The sequence below is a fragment of the Dendropsophus ebraccatus genome, chromosome 4, assembly GCF_027789765.1.
Source record: "Dendropsophus ebraccatus isolate aDenEbr1 chromosome 4, aDenEbr1.pat, whole genome shotgun sequence".
In the NCBI taxonomy this organism is placed as follows: domain Eukaryota; kingdom Metazoa; phylum Chordata; class Amphibia; order Anura; family Hylidae; genus Dendropsophus; species Dendropsophus ebraccatus.
Window position 1 is genome coordinate 692,208 of NC_091457.1, and position 15,190 is coordinate 707,397.

Genomic DNA, 15,190 nt, shown 5'->3' on the forward strand with positions numbered 1-15,190 from the left:
AGACTCTGCTGTGTACTATAATAGAGGTGAGGAGAGTGAGGCTGAGACCACATGGAGGCCGGGGAGGCTGTGAGACTCTGCTGTGTACTATAATAGAGGTGAGGAGAGTGAGGCTGAGACCACATGGAGGCCGGGGGAGGCTGTGAGACTCTGCTGTGTACTATAATAGAGGTGAGGAGAGTGAGGCTGAGACCACATGGAGGCCGGGGGAGGCTGTGAGACTCTGCTGTGTACTATAATAGAGGTGAGGAGAGTGAGGCTGAGACCACATGGAGGCCGGGGAGGCTGTGAGACTCTGCTGTGTACTATAATAGAGGTGAGCAGAGTGAGGCTGAGACCACATGGAGGCCGGGGAGGCTGTGAGACTCTGCTGTGTACTATAATAGAGAGGTGAGGAGAGTGAGGCTGAGACCACATGGAGGCCGGGGGAGGCTGTGAGACTCTGCTGTGTACTATAATAGAGAGGTGAGGAGAGTGAGGCTGAGACCACATGGAGGCCGGGGAGGCTGTGAGACTCTGCTGTGTACTATAATAGAGGTGCGGAGAGTGAGGCTGAGACCACATGGAGGCCGGGGGAGGCTGTGAGACTCTGCTGTGTACTATAATAGAGAGGTGAGGAGAGTGAGGCTGAGACCACATGGAGGCCGGGGAGGCTGTGAGACTCTGCTGTGTACTATAATAGAGGTGAGGAGAGTGAGGCTGAGACCACATGGAGGCCGGGGAGGCTGTGAGACTCTGCTGTGTACTATAATAGAGGTGCGGAGAGTGAGGCTGAGACCACATGGAGGCCGGGGGAGGCTGTGAGACTCTGCTGTGTACTATAATAGAGAGGTGAGGAGAGTGAGGCTGAGACCACATGGAGGCCGGGGAGGCTGTGAGACTCTGCTGTGTACTATAATAGAGAGGTGAGGAGAGTGAGGCTGAGACCACATGGAGGCCGGGGGAGGCTGTGAGACTCTGCTGTGTACTATAATAGAGGTGAGGAGAGTGAGGCTGAGACCACATGGAGGCCGGGGGAGGCTGTGAGACTCTGCTGTGTACTATAATAGAGGTGAGGAGAGTGAGGCTGAGACCACATGGAGGCCGGGGAGGCTGTGAGACTCTGCTGTGTACTATAATAGAGGTGAGCAGAGTGAGGCTGAGACCACATGGAGGCCGGGGGAGGCTGTGAGACTCTGCTGTGTACTATAATAGAGGTGCGGAGAGTGAGGCTGAGACCACATGGAGGCCGGGGGAGGCTGTGAGACTCTGCTGTGTACTATAATAGAGAGGTGAGGAGAGTGAGGCTGAGACCACATGGAGGCCGGGGGAGGCTGTGAGACTCTGCTGTGTACTATAATAGAGGTGAGGAGAGTGAGGCTGAGACCACATGGAGGCCGGGGGAGGCTGTGAGACTCTGCTGTGTACTATAATAGAGGTGAGGAGAGTGAGGCTGAGACCACATGGAGGCCGGGGAGGCTGTGAGACTCTGCTGTGTACTATAATAGAGGTGAGGAGAGTGAGGCTGAGACCACATGGAGGCCGGGGGAGGCTGTGAGACTCTGCTGTGTACTATAATAGAGAGGTGAGGAGAGTGAGGCTGAGACCACATGGAGGCCGGGGGAGGCTGTGAGACTCTGCTGTGTACTATAATAGAGAGGTGAGGAGAGTGAGGCTGAGACCACATGGAGGCCGGGGGAGGCTGTGAGACTCTGCTGTGTACTATAATAGAGAGGTGCGGAGAGTGAGGCTGAGACCACATGGAGGCCGGGGGAGGCTGTGAGACTCTGCTGTGTACTATAATAGAGAGGTGAGGAGAGTGAGGCTGAGACCACATGGAGGCCGGGGAGGCTGTGAGACTCTGCTGTGTACTATAATAGAGGTGAGGAGAGTGAGGCTGAGGCCACATGGAGGCCGGGGGAGGCTGTGAGACTCTGCTGTGTACTATAATAGAGAGGTGAGGAGAGTGAGGCTGAGACCACATGGAGGCCGGGGGAGGCTGTGAGACTCTGTTGTGTACTATAATAGAGGTGAGGAGAGAGAGGCTGAGACCACATGGAGGCCGGGGAGGCTGTGAGACTCTGCTGTGTACTATAATAGAGGTGAGGAGAGTGAGGCTGAGACCACATGGAGGCCGGGGGAGGCTGTGAGACTCTGCTGTGTACTATAATAGAGAGGTGAGGAGAGTGAGGCTGAGACCACATGGAGGCCGGGGGAGGCTGTGAGACTCTGCTGTGTACTATAATAGAGAGGTGAGGAGAGTGAGGCTGAGACCACATGGAGGCCGGGGGAGGCTGTGAGACTCTGCTGTGTACTATAATAGAGAGGTGAGGAGAGTGAGGCTGAGACCACATGGAGGCCGGGGGAGGCTGAGAGACTCTGCTGTGTACTATAATAGAGAGGTGAGGAGAGTGAGGCTGAGACCACATGGAGGCCGGGGAGGCTGTGAGACTCTGCTGTGTACTATAATAGAGGTGAGGAGAGTGAGGCTGAGACCACATGGAGGCCGGGGAGGCTGTGAGACTCTGCTGTGTACTATAATAGAGAGGTGAGGAGAGTGAGGCTGAGACCACATGGAGGCCGGGGAGGCTGTGAGACTCTGCTGTGTACTATAATAGAGAGGTGAGGAGAGTGAGGCTGAGACCACATGGAGGCCGGGGAGGCTGTGAGACTCTGCTGTGTACTATAATAGAGGTGAGGAGAGTGAGGCTGAGGCCACATGGAGGCCGGGGGAGGCTGTGAGACTCTGCTGTGTACTATAATAGAGAGGTGAGGAGAGTGAGGCTGAGACCACATGGAGGCCGGGGGAGGCTGTGAGACTCTGTTGTGTACTATAATAGAGGTGAGGAGAGAGAGGCTGAGACCACATGGAGGCCGGGGAGGCTGTGAGACTCTGCTGTGTACTATAATAGAGGTGAGGAGAGTGAGGCTGAGACCACATGGAGGCCGGGGGAGGCTGTGAGACTCTGCTGTGTACTATAATAGAGGTGCGGAGAGTGAGGCTGAGACCACATGGAGGCCGGGGGAGGCTGTGAGACTCTGCTGTGTACTATAATAGAGGTGAGGAGAGTGAGGCTGAGACCACATGGAGGCCGGGGGAGGCTGTGAGACTCTGCTGTGTACTATAATAGAGGTGAGGAGAGTGAGGCTGAGACCACATGGAGGCCGGGGAGGCTGTGAGACTCTGCTGTGTACTATAATAGAGAGGTGAGGAGAGTGAGGCTGAGACCACATGGAGGCCGGGGGAGGCTGTGAGACTCTGCTGTGTACTATAATAGAGGTGAGGAGAGTGAGGCTGAGACCACATGGAGGCCGGGGAGGCTGTGAGACTCTGCTGTGTACTATAATAGAGGTGCGGAGAGTGAGGCTGAGACCACATGGAGGCCGGGGAGGCTGTGAGACTCTGCTGTGTACTATAATAGAGAGGTGAGGAGAGTGAGGCTGAGACCACATGGAGGCCGGGGAGGCTGTGAGACTCTGCTGTGTACTATAATAGAGAGGTGAGGAGAGTGAGGCTGAGACCACATGGAGGCCGGGGAGGCTGTGGTTGTTATCCATAGACTGTTGGTTTCCAGGAACCACACAACATGAAGATCTTACTAAATTCAGATACAGCTACAGGAGGAGATACAGGGATCCTGGACCTTGCAGTGTCTGAATCTGGGGAGATCTCTTCTCATGGAGCTTGTAGTGTCTGAATCTGGGGAGATCTCTTCTCCTGGACCTTGTAGCATGTGAATCTGGGGAGATCTCTTCTCCTGGACCTTGTAGCATGTGAATCTGGTAAGATCTCTTCTCCTGGACCTTGTTATTCCTGAATCTGGTGAGATCTCTTCTCCTGGACCTTGTAGCATGTGAATCTGGGGAGATCTCTTCTCCTGGACCTTGTAGCATGTGAATCTGGGGAGATCTCTTCTCCTGGACCTTGTAGCATGTGAATCTGGGGAGATCTCTTCTCCTGGACATTGTTATTCCTGAATCTGGTGAGATCTCTTCTCCTGGACCTTGTTATTCCTGAATCTGGTGAGATCTCTTCTCCTGGACCTTGTTATTCCTGAATCTGGTGAGATCTCTTCTCCTGGACCTTGTTGTTCCTGAATCTGGTGAGATCTCTTCTCCTGGACCTTGTTGTTCCTGAATCTGGTGAGATCTCTTCTCCTGGACCTTGTTGTCCCTGAATCTGGGGAGATCTCTTCTCCTGGACCTTGTAGTATGTGAATCTGGTGAGATCTCTTCTCCTGGACCTTGTAGTATGTGAATCTGGTGAGATCTCTTCTCCTGGAGCTTGTAGCATGTGAATCTGGTGAGATCTCTTCTCCTGGAGCTTGTAGCTTGTGAATCTGGGGAGATCTCTTCTCCTGGACCTTGTAGCATGTGAATCTGGTAAGATCTCTTCTCCTGGACCTTGTTGTTCCTGAATCTGGGGAGATCTCTTCTCCTGGACCTTGCAGTGTCTGAATCTGGGAAGATCTCTTCTCCTGGACCTTGTAGCATGTGAATCTGGGGAGATCTCTTCTCCTGGACCTTGTTGTTCCTGGATCTGGTGAGATCTCATCTCCTGGACCTTGCAGTGTCTGTATCTGGGGAGATCTCTTCTCCTGGACCTTGTAGCATCTGAATCTGGGGAGATCTCTTCTCCTGGACCTTGTAGCATCTGAATCTGGGGAGATCTCTTCTCCTGGACCTTGTAGCATGTGAATCTGGTGAGATCTCTTCTCCTGGACCTTGCAGTGTCTCAATCTAGGGAGATCTCTTCTCCTGGACCTTGTAGCATGTGAATCTGGGGAGATCTCTTCTCCTGGACCTTGTTGTTCCTGGATCTGGGGAGATCTCTTCTCCTGGACCTTGCAGTGTCTGAATCTGGGAAGATCTCTTCTCCTGGACCTTGTAGCATGTGAATCTGGGGAGATCTCTTCTCCTGGACCTTGTTGTTCCTGGATCTGGGGAGATCTCTTCTCCTGGACCTTGCAGTGTCTGAATCTGGGGAGATCTCTTCTCCTGGACCTTGTAGCATGTGAATCTGGGGAGATCTCTTCTCCTGGACCTTGTAGCATGTGAATCTGGGGAGATCTCTTCTCCTGGACCTTGTAGCATGTGAATCTGGTGAGATCTCTTCTCCTGGACCTTGTAGCATGTGAATCTGATGAGATCTCTTCTCCTGGACCTTGCAGTGTCTCAATCTGGGGAGATCTCTTCTCCTGGACCTTGTAGCATGTGAATCTGGTGAGATCTCTTCTCCTGGACCTTGTAGCATGTGAATCTGGTGAGATCTCTTCTCCTGGACCTTGTTGTTCCTGAATCTGGGGAGATCTCTTCTCCTGGACCTTGCAGTGTCTGAATCTGGGAAGATCTCTTCTCCTGGACCTTGCAGTGTCTGAATCTGGGGAGATCTCTTCTCCTGGACCTTGTAGCATGTGAATCTGGGGAGATCTCTTCTCCTGGACCTTGTAGCATGTGAATCTGGGGAGATCTCTTCTCCTGGACCTTGTAGCATGTGAATCTGGTGAGATCTCTTCTCCTGGACCTTGTAGCATGTGAATCTGATGAGATCTCTTCTCCTGGACCTTGCAGTGTCTCAATCTGGGGAGATCTCTTCTCCTGGACCTTGTAGCATGTGAATCTGGTGAGATCTCTTCTCCTGGACCTTGTAGCATGTGAATCTGGTGAGATCTCTTCTCCTGGACCTTGTTGTTCCTGAATCTGGGGAGATCTCTTCTCCTGGACCTTGCAGCATGTGAATCAGGGGAGATATCTTCTCCTGGACCTTGTTGTTCCTGGATCTGGGGAGATCTCTTCTCCTGGACCTTGTAGCATGTGAATCTGGGGAGATCTCTTCTCCTGGACCTTGTAGCATGTGAATCTGGTGAGATCTCTTCTCCTGGACCTTGTAGCATGTGAATCTGATGAGATCTCTTCTCCTGGACCTTGCAGTGTCTCAATCTGGGGAGATCTCTTCTCCTGGACCTTGCAGTGTCTGAATCTGGGGAGATCTCTTCTCCTGGACCTTGTAGCATGTGAACCTGGGGAGATCTCTTCTCCTGGACCTTGTTGTTCCTGAATCTGGGGAGATCTCTTCTCCTGGAGCTTGTAGCATGTGAATCTGGGGAGATCTCTTCTCCTGGACCTTGCAGTGTCTCAATCTGGGGAGATCTCTTCTCCTGGACCTTGTAGCATGTGAATCTGGTGAGATCTCTTCTCCTGGACCTTGTAGCATGTGAATCTGGTGAGATCTCTTCTCCTGGACCTTGTTGTTCCTGAATCTGGTGAGATCTCTTCTCCTGGACCTTGTAGCATGTGAATCTGGGGAGATCTCTTCTCCTGGACCTTGTAGCATGTGAATCTGGTGAGATCTCTTCTCCTGGACCTTGTAGCATGTGAATCTGGGGAGATCTCTTCTCCTGGACCTTGTAGCATGTGAATCTGGTAAGATCTCTTCTCCTGGACCTTGTAGCATGTGAATCTGGGGAGATCTCTTCTCCTGGACCTTGTAGCATGTGAATCTGGGGAGATCTCTTCTCCTGGACCTTGTAGCATGTGAATCTGGTGAGATCTCTTCTCCTGGACCTTGTAGCATGTGAATCTGGGGAGATCTCTTCTCCTGGACCTTGTAGCATGTGAATCTGGTGAGATCTCTTCTCCTGGACCTTGTAGCATGTGAATCTGGGGAGATCTCTTCTCCTGGACCTTGTAGCATGTGAATCTGGTAAGATCTCTTCTCCTGGACCTTGTAGCATGTGAATCTGGGGAGATCTCTTCTCCTGGACCTTGTAGCATGTGAATCTGGGGAGATCTCTTCTCCTGGACCTTGTAGCATGTGAATCTGGTGAGATCTCTTCTCCTGGACCTTGTAGCATGTGAATCTGGGGAGATCTCTTCTCCTGGACCTTGTAGCATGTGAATCTGGGGAGATCTCTTCTCCTGGACCTTGTAGCATGTGAATCTGGTGAGATCTCTTCTCCTGGACCTTGTTGTTCCTGAATCTGGTGAGATCTCTTCTCCTGGACCTTGTAGCATGTGAATCTGGTGAGATCTCTTCTCCTGGACCTTGTTGTTCCTGAATCTGGGGAGATCTCTTCTCCTGGACCTTGCAGTGTCTGAATCTGGGAAGATCTCTTCTCCTGGACCTTGTAGCATGTGAATCAGGGGAGATCTCTTCTCCTGGACCTTGTTGTTCCTGGATCTGGGGAGATCTCTTCTCCTGGACCTTGCAGTGTCTGAATCTGGGGAGATCTCTTCTCCTGGACCTTGTAGCATGTGAACCTGGGGAGATCTCTTCTCCTGGACCTTGTTGTTCCTGAATCTGGGGAGATCTCTTCTCCTGGAGCTTGTAGCATGTGAATCTGGGGAGATCTCTTCTCCTGGACCTTGCAGTGTCTCAATCTGGGGAGATCTCTTCTCCTGGACCTTGTAGCATGTGAATCTGGGGAGATCTCTTCTCCTGGACCTTGTAGCATGTGAATCTGGGGAGATCTCTTCTCCTGGACCTTGCAGTGTCTCAATCTGGGGAGATCTCTTCTCCTGGACCTTGTAGCATGTGAATCTGGTGAGATCTCTTCTCCTGGACCTTGTTGTTCCTGAATCTGGTGAGATCTCTTCTCCTGGACCTTGTAGCATGTGAATCTGGGGAGATCTCTTCTCCTGGACCTTGTAGCATGTGAATCTGGGGAGATCTCTTCTCCTGGACCTTGTAGCATGTGAATCTGGGGAGATCTCTTCTCCTGGACCTTGTAGCATGTGAATTTGGTGAGATCTCTTCTCCTGGACCTTGTAGCATGTGAATCTGGTGAGATCTCTTCTCCTGGACCTTGTAGCATGTGAATCTGGTGAGATCTCTTCTCCTGGACCTTGTAGCATGTGAATCTGGTGAGATCTCTTCTCCTGGACCTTGTAGCATGTGAATCTGGTGAGATCTCTTCTCCTGGACCTTGTAGCATGTGAATCTGGGGAGATCTCTTCTCCTGGACCTTGTAGCATGTGAATCTGGTGAGATCTCTTCTCCTGGACCTTGCAGTGTCTCAATCTGGGGAGATCTCTTCTCCTGGACCTTGTAGCATGTGAATCTGGTGAGATCTCTTCTCCTGGACCTTGTAGCATGTGAATCTGGTGAGATCTCTTCTCCTGGACCTTGTTATTCCTGAATCTGGTGAGATCTCTTCTCCTGGACCTTGTAGCATGTGAATCTGGTGAGATCTCTTCTCCTGGACCTTGTTATTCCTGAATCTGGGGAGATCTCTTCTCCTGGACCTTGCAGTGTCTGAATCTGGGGAGATCTCTTCTCCTGGACCTTGTAGCATGTGAACCTGGGGAGATCTCTTCTCCTGGACCTTGTAGCATGTGAATCTGGTGAGATCTCTTCTCCTGGACCTTGTAGCATGTGAATCTGGTGAGATCTCTTCTCCTGGACCTTGTAGCATGTGAATCTGGGGAGATCTCTTCTCCTGGACCTTGTAGCATGTGAATCTGGGGAGATCTCTTCTCCTGGACCTTGTAGCATGTGAATCTGGGGAGATCTAGTAGACTGTTACACAGATCCTGCTGCCCAGCTGGTTTGTATAATAATCGTGTATTTCATACCTATAATATTCGGATTCTAGGGATACTGATGGCAGTTTAGGATTTCTTCGTCGGGGGAGGCTAGCCATCCATAAGGTGGCAGGGGCAGCGAGCTGGCATCGGGCCGGGCTCTACCTGAAACAAGATCTTCTTCTTTGTGATAATGGAAACTGATCTAGAAGAACAGAAGTTGAGGACAATCCGGAGCGGGGTCCCGGGGGAGAAGATCCTCCAAAAATCCCCGCCGCAGGCAAAATAGAGATTAATCCCTATGAAAACAGAGTGGTCACCAAACCAACCGGGACACTTCTTCTGGATCTACACAGCATGGGGGCAGAGGGGGAACAGAGAGCCTGGCATGGGGGCACAGGGGGAAAAGAGAGCCTGGCATGGGGGCACAGGGGGAACAGAGAGCCTGGCATGGGGGCACAGGGGGAACAGAGAGCCTGGCATGGGGGCAGAGGGGGAACAGAGAGCCTGGCATGGGGGCACAGGGGGAACAGAGAGCCTGGCATGGGGGCAGAGGGGGAACAGAGAGCCTGGCATGGGGGCAGAGGGGGAACAGAGAGCCTGGCATGGGGGCAGAGGGGGAACAGCCTGAGGGTAACAGGGAGCCTGGCATGGGGGCACAGGGGGAACAGCCTGAGGGTAACAGGGAGCCTGGCATGGGGGCACAGAGAGCCTGGCATGGGGGCAGAGGGGGAACAGAGAGCCTGGCATGGGGGCAGAGGGGGAACAGCCGGAGGGTAACAGGGAGCCTGGCATGGGGGCAGAGGGGGAACAGAGAGCCTGGCATGGGGGCAGAGGGGGAACAGAGAGCCTGGCATGGGGGCACAGGGGGAACAGAGAGCCTGGCATGGGGGCACAGGGGGAACAGCCTGAGGGTAACAGGGAGCCTGGCATGGGGGCACAGGGGGAACAGCCTGAGGGTAACAGGGAGCCTGGCACGGGGGCACAGGGGGAACAGAGAGCCTGGCATGGGGGCACAGGGGGAACAGCCTGAGGGTAACCAGGAGCCTGGCATGGGGGCACAGAGGGAACAGAGAGCCTGGCATGGGGGCACAGGGGTAGCAGGGGTAACAGCCTGGGGGTAACAGAGAGCCTGGCATGGGGGTTTACGGGGAACAGCCCTAGGGGTAGCAGGGAGCCTGGCATGGGGGCACAGGGGAAACAGAGAGTCTGGAATGGGGGCACAGGGGGAACAGAGAGTTTGGAATGGGGGCACAGGGGGAACAGAGTCTGGCATGGGGGCACAGGGGTAGCAGGGAGCCTGGCATGGGGGCACATGGGGAACAGCCTGGGGGTAAAAGAGAGCCTGGCATGGGGGTACACGAGGAACAGCCCTGGGGGTAGCAGGTAGCCTGGCATGGGGGCACAGGGGGAACAGAGAGCCTGGCATGGGGGCACAGGGGGAACAGAGAGCCTGAGGGGAACAGAGAGCCTGGCATGGGGGCACAGGGGGAACAGAGAGCCTGGCATGGGGGCACAGGGGGAACAGAGAGCCTGGCATGGGGGCACAGAGAGCCTGGCATGGGGGCACAGGGGGAACAGCGAGCCTGGCATGGGGGCACAGGGGGAACAGCCTGAGGTTAACAGGGAGCCTGGCACGGGGGCAGAGGGGGAACAGAGAGCCTGGCACGGGGGCAGAGGGGGAACAGCCTGAGGGTAAAAGGGAGCCTGGCATGGGGGCAGAGGGGGAACAGCCTGAGGGTAACAGGGAGCCTGGCATGGGGGCAGAGGGGGAACAGAGAGCCTGGCATGGGGGCACAGGGGGAACAGAGAGCCTGGCATGGGGGCACAGGGGGAACAGCCTGAGGGTAACAGGGAGCCTGGCATGGGGGCACAGGGGGAACAGCCTGAGGGTAACAGGGAGCCTGGCATGGGGGCACAGGGGGAACAGAGAGCCTGGCATGGGGGCACAGGGGGAACAGCCTGAGGGTAACCAGGAGCCTGGCATGGGGGCACAGAGGGAACAGAGAGCCTGGCATGGGGGCACAGGGGTAGCAGGGGTAACAGCCTGGGGGTAACAGAGAGCCTGGCATGGGGGTACACGGGGAACAGCCCTAGGGGTAGCAGGGAGCCTGGCATGGGGGCACAGGGGAAACAGAGAGTCTGGAATGGGGGCACAGGGGGAACAGAGAGTTTGGAATGGGGGCACAGGGGGAACAGAGTCTGGCATGGGGGCACAGGGGTACCAGGGAGCCTGGCATGGGGGCACATGGGGAACAGCCTGGGGGTAAAAGAGAGCCTGGCATGGGGGTACACGAGGAACAGCCCTGGGGGTAGCAGGTAGCCTGGCATGGGGGCACAGGGGGAACAGAGAGCCTGGCATGGGGGCACAGGGGGAACAGAGAGCCTGAGGGGAACAGAGAGCCTGGCATGGGGGCACAGGGGGAACAGAGAGCCTGGCATGGGGGCACAGAGAGCCTGGCATGGGGGCACAGGGGGAACAGAGAGCCTGGCATGGGGGCACAGGGGGAACAGCCTGAGGGTAACCAGGAGCCTGGCATGGGGGCACAGAGGGAACAGAGAGCCTGGCATGGGGGCACAGGGGTAGCAGGGGTAACAGCCTGGGGGTAACAGAGAGCCTGGCATGGGGGTACACGGGGAACAGCCCTAGGGGTAGCAGGGAGCCTGGCATGGGGGCACAGGGGAAACAGAGAGTCTGGAATGGGGGCACAGGGGGAACAGAGAGTTTGGAATGGGGGCACAGGGGGAACAGAGTCTGGCATGCGGGCACAGGGGTAGCAGGGAGCCTGGCATGGGGGCACATGGGGAACAGCCTGGGGGTAAAAGAGAGCCTGGCATGGGGGCACACGGGGAACAGCCCTGGGGGTAGCAGGTAGCCTGGCATGGGGGCACAGGGGGAACAGAGAGCCTGGCATGGGGGCACAGGGGGAACAGAGAGCCTGAGGGGAACAGAGAGCCTGGCATGGGGGCACAGGGGGAACAGAGAGCCTGGCATGGGGGCACAGAGAGCCTGGCATGGGGGCACAGGGGGAACAGAGAGCCTGGCATGGGGGCACAGGGGGAACAGCGAGCCTGGCATGGGGGCACAGGGGGAACAGCCTGAGGTTAACAGGGAGCCTGGCACGGGGGCAGAGGGAGAACAGAGAGCCTGGCACGGGGGCAGAGGGGGAACAGCCTGAGGGTAAAAGGGAGCCTGGCACGGGGGCAGAGGGGGAACAGCCTGAGGGTAAAAGGGAGCCTGGCACGGGGGCAGAGGGGGAACAGCCTGAGGGTAAAAGGGAGCCTGGCATGGGGGCAGAGGGGGAACAGCCTGAGGGTAACAGAGAGCCTGACATGAGGGCACAGGGGGAACAGAGAGCCTAGCATGGGGGCACAGGGGGAACAGCCTGGGGGTAGCAGGAGCCCGGCATAGGGGCACAGGGGGAACAGCCTGGGGGTAACAGACCTGGAATTTACACCTCACCTTCTCCTGCCGCCTAACATCTACACCTCCGGCGGTTAGGCCCCCTAGGATATGGTGGTGGCACAGCGGTTAGGCCCCCTGGGTGGTGGTGGCACAGCGGTTAGGCCCCCTGGGTGGTGGTGGCACAGCGGTTAGGCCCCCCGGGTGGTGGAGCAGCGGTTAGGCCCCCCGGGTAGTGGTGGTGGTGGCGCAGCGGTTAGGCCCCCCGGGTGGTGGTGGCGCAGCGGTGGGCCCCCCGGGTGGTGATGGTGGCGCGGCGGTTAGGCCCCCCGGGTGGTGGTGGTGGCGGCGCGGCGGTTAGGCCCCCCGGGTGGTGTTGGTGGCGCGGCGGTTAGGCCCCCCGGGTGGTGGTGGCGCGGCGGTTAGGCCCCCCGGGTGGTGGTGGTGGCGGCGCGGCGGTTAGGCCCCCCGGGTGGTGATGGTGGCGCGGCGGTTAGGCCCCCCGGGTGGTGGTGGCGCGGCGGTTAGGCCCCCCGGGTGGTGTTGGTGGCGCGGCGGTTAGGCCCCCCGGGTGGTGGTGGCGCATCGGTTAGGCCCCCCGGGTGGTGGTGGTGGCGCGGCGGTTAGGCCCCCCGGGTGGTGGTGGTGGTGGCGCGGCGGTTAGGCCCCCCGGGTGGTGGTGGCGCAGCGGTTAGGCCCCCCGGGTGGTGATGGTGGCGCGGCGGTTAGGCCCCCCGGGTGGTGGTGGTGGCGGCGCGGCGGTTAGGCCCCCCGGGTGGTGTTGGTGGCGCGGCGGTTAGGCCCCCCGGGTGGTGGTGGTGGCGCGGCGGTTAGGCCCCCCGGGTGATGGTGGTGGCGGCGCGGCGGTTAGGCCCCCCGGGTGGTGGTGGTGGCGCGGCGGTTAGGCCCCCCGGGTGGTGTTGGTGGCGCAGCGGTTAGGCCCCCCGGGTGGCACATAAGCTAGGTTCTATACTGTTAATGTCCATCATTGTTATCAGAAGTCAACGGGATGCTGCTGGTGCAGGGGGAGGGGCATGAGGACCGGCTGCAGTCACATGACCACATTCAGAGATCCCAGTGAGACTTTTCCTATTGTTTCCAGAACTTCACAGAGTAGAGCAGAGTAATGGCGGCTCCTGTGCCGCCTGTGATCCCTCCGAGCTGCCGAAACCTGATCCAGAGGAATTCCAGTCATCCTGGCACATGACTGCCGAATACTGGGAACGTTGCCTACACACCGGGCCCGGCCCCACACCGTAACTGGGAACCCTACAACACAGCACCCCAAAACTGAGCAGCTCCGAGAGAGAGAACCCCACAACACACCAAGCACCCCAAAACTGAGCAGCTCCTTGAGAGAACCTCACAATACACCCAGCACCCCGAAACTGAGCAGCTCCACGAGAGAGAACCCAACACACCCAGCACCCCAAAACTGAGCTGCTCCGAGAGAGAGAACCTCACAACACACCCAGCACCCCAAAACCGAGCAGCTCCATGAGAGAGAACCCCACAACACACCCAGCACCCCAAAACTGAGCAGCTCCATGAGAGAACCTCACAATACACCCAGCACCCCGAAACTGTGCTACTCCGAGAGAGAGAACCCCACAATACACCCAGCACCCCGAAACTGAGCAGCTCCACGAGAGAGAACCCAACACACCCAGCACCCCAAAACTGAGCAGCTCCGAAAGAACCCCACAATACACCCAGCATCCCAAAACTGAGCAGATACACGAGAGAGAACCCCACAATACACCCAGCACCCCAAAACTGAGCAGATACACGAGAGAGAACCCCACAATACACCCAGCACCCCAAAACTGAGCTTCTCCGAGAGAAAGAACCCCACAATACACCCAGCACCCCAAAACTGAAGATCTAAACCTCCACAAGACAAAGCCCAAGGAAAAAGGGGGAACCTAAGATACACACAGCACCCCACAACTGGAGGGCTGAACCTCCCTAACAGAGACAACTATCTAGTACGTACAGCTCTCCTACATCAACATATACACACACAAACACAATTAGCACTTCTGCACAACATACACAGCTCTACTAGAACTCTGTGTTAAGGTTGATATATCACCTGTATATTACACCTGTCCTATCACCTGTATATTACACCTGTATCCCCACATATACTGTACCTGTCCTATTACCTGTATATTACACCTGTGTCCCCACATATACTGTACCTGTCGTATCACCTGTATATTACACCTGTACCTGTCCCATCACCTGTATATTACACCTGTACCTGTCCCATCACCTGTATATTACACCTGTATCCCCACATATACAGTACCTGTCCCATCACCTGTATATTACACCTGTATCCCCACATATACAGTATCTGTCCCATCACCTGTATATTACACCTGTATCCCCACATATACGGTACCTGTCCCATCACCTGTATATTACACCTGTATCCCCACATATACAGTACCTGTCCTATCACCTGTATATTACACCTGTATCCCCACATATACGGTACCTGTCCCATCACCTGTATATTACACCTGTATCCCCACATATACAGTACCTGTCCTATCACCTGTATATTACACCTGTATCTCCACATATACTGTACCTTTCCCATCACCTGTATCCCCACATATACAGTACCTGTCCCATCACCTGTATATTACACCTGTATCCCCACATATACTGTACCGGTCCTATCACCTATATATTACACCTGTATCACCACATATACGGTACCTGTCCCATCACCTGTATATTACACCTGTATATTACACCTGTACCTGTCCTATCACCTGTATATTACACCTGTATCCCCACATATACTGTACCTGTCCCATCACCTGTATATTACACCTGTACCTGTCCCATCACCTGTATATTACACCTGTATCCCCACATATACTGTACCTGTCCCATCCCCTGTATATTTCACCTGTATCCCCACATATACTGTACCTGTCCCATCACCTGTATATTACACCTGTATCCCCACATATACAGTACCTGTCCTATCACCTGTATATTACACCTGTATCTCCACATATACTGTACCTTTCCCATCACCTGTATCCCCACATATACAGTACCTGTCCCATCACCTGTATATTACACCTGTATCCCCACATATACTGTACCGGTCCTATCACCTATATATTACACCTGTATCACCACATATACGGTACCTGTCCCATCACCTGTATATTACACCTGTATATTACACCTGTACCTGTCCTATCACCTGTATATTACACCTGTATCCCCACATATACTGTACCTGTCCCATCACCT

The 15,190-nt window shown here is 55.5% G+C and overlaps 1 protein-coding gene across 1 annotated transcript in view; it reads right to left on the reverse strand.

Annotated features, from left to right (window-relative positions):
* The window catches only part of OTOG (otogelin), a 230,428-nt gene that overhangs the window by 207,729 nt on the left and 7,509 nt on the right, over positions 1 to 15,190 (reverse strand). The window lies entirely within an intron of this gene.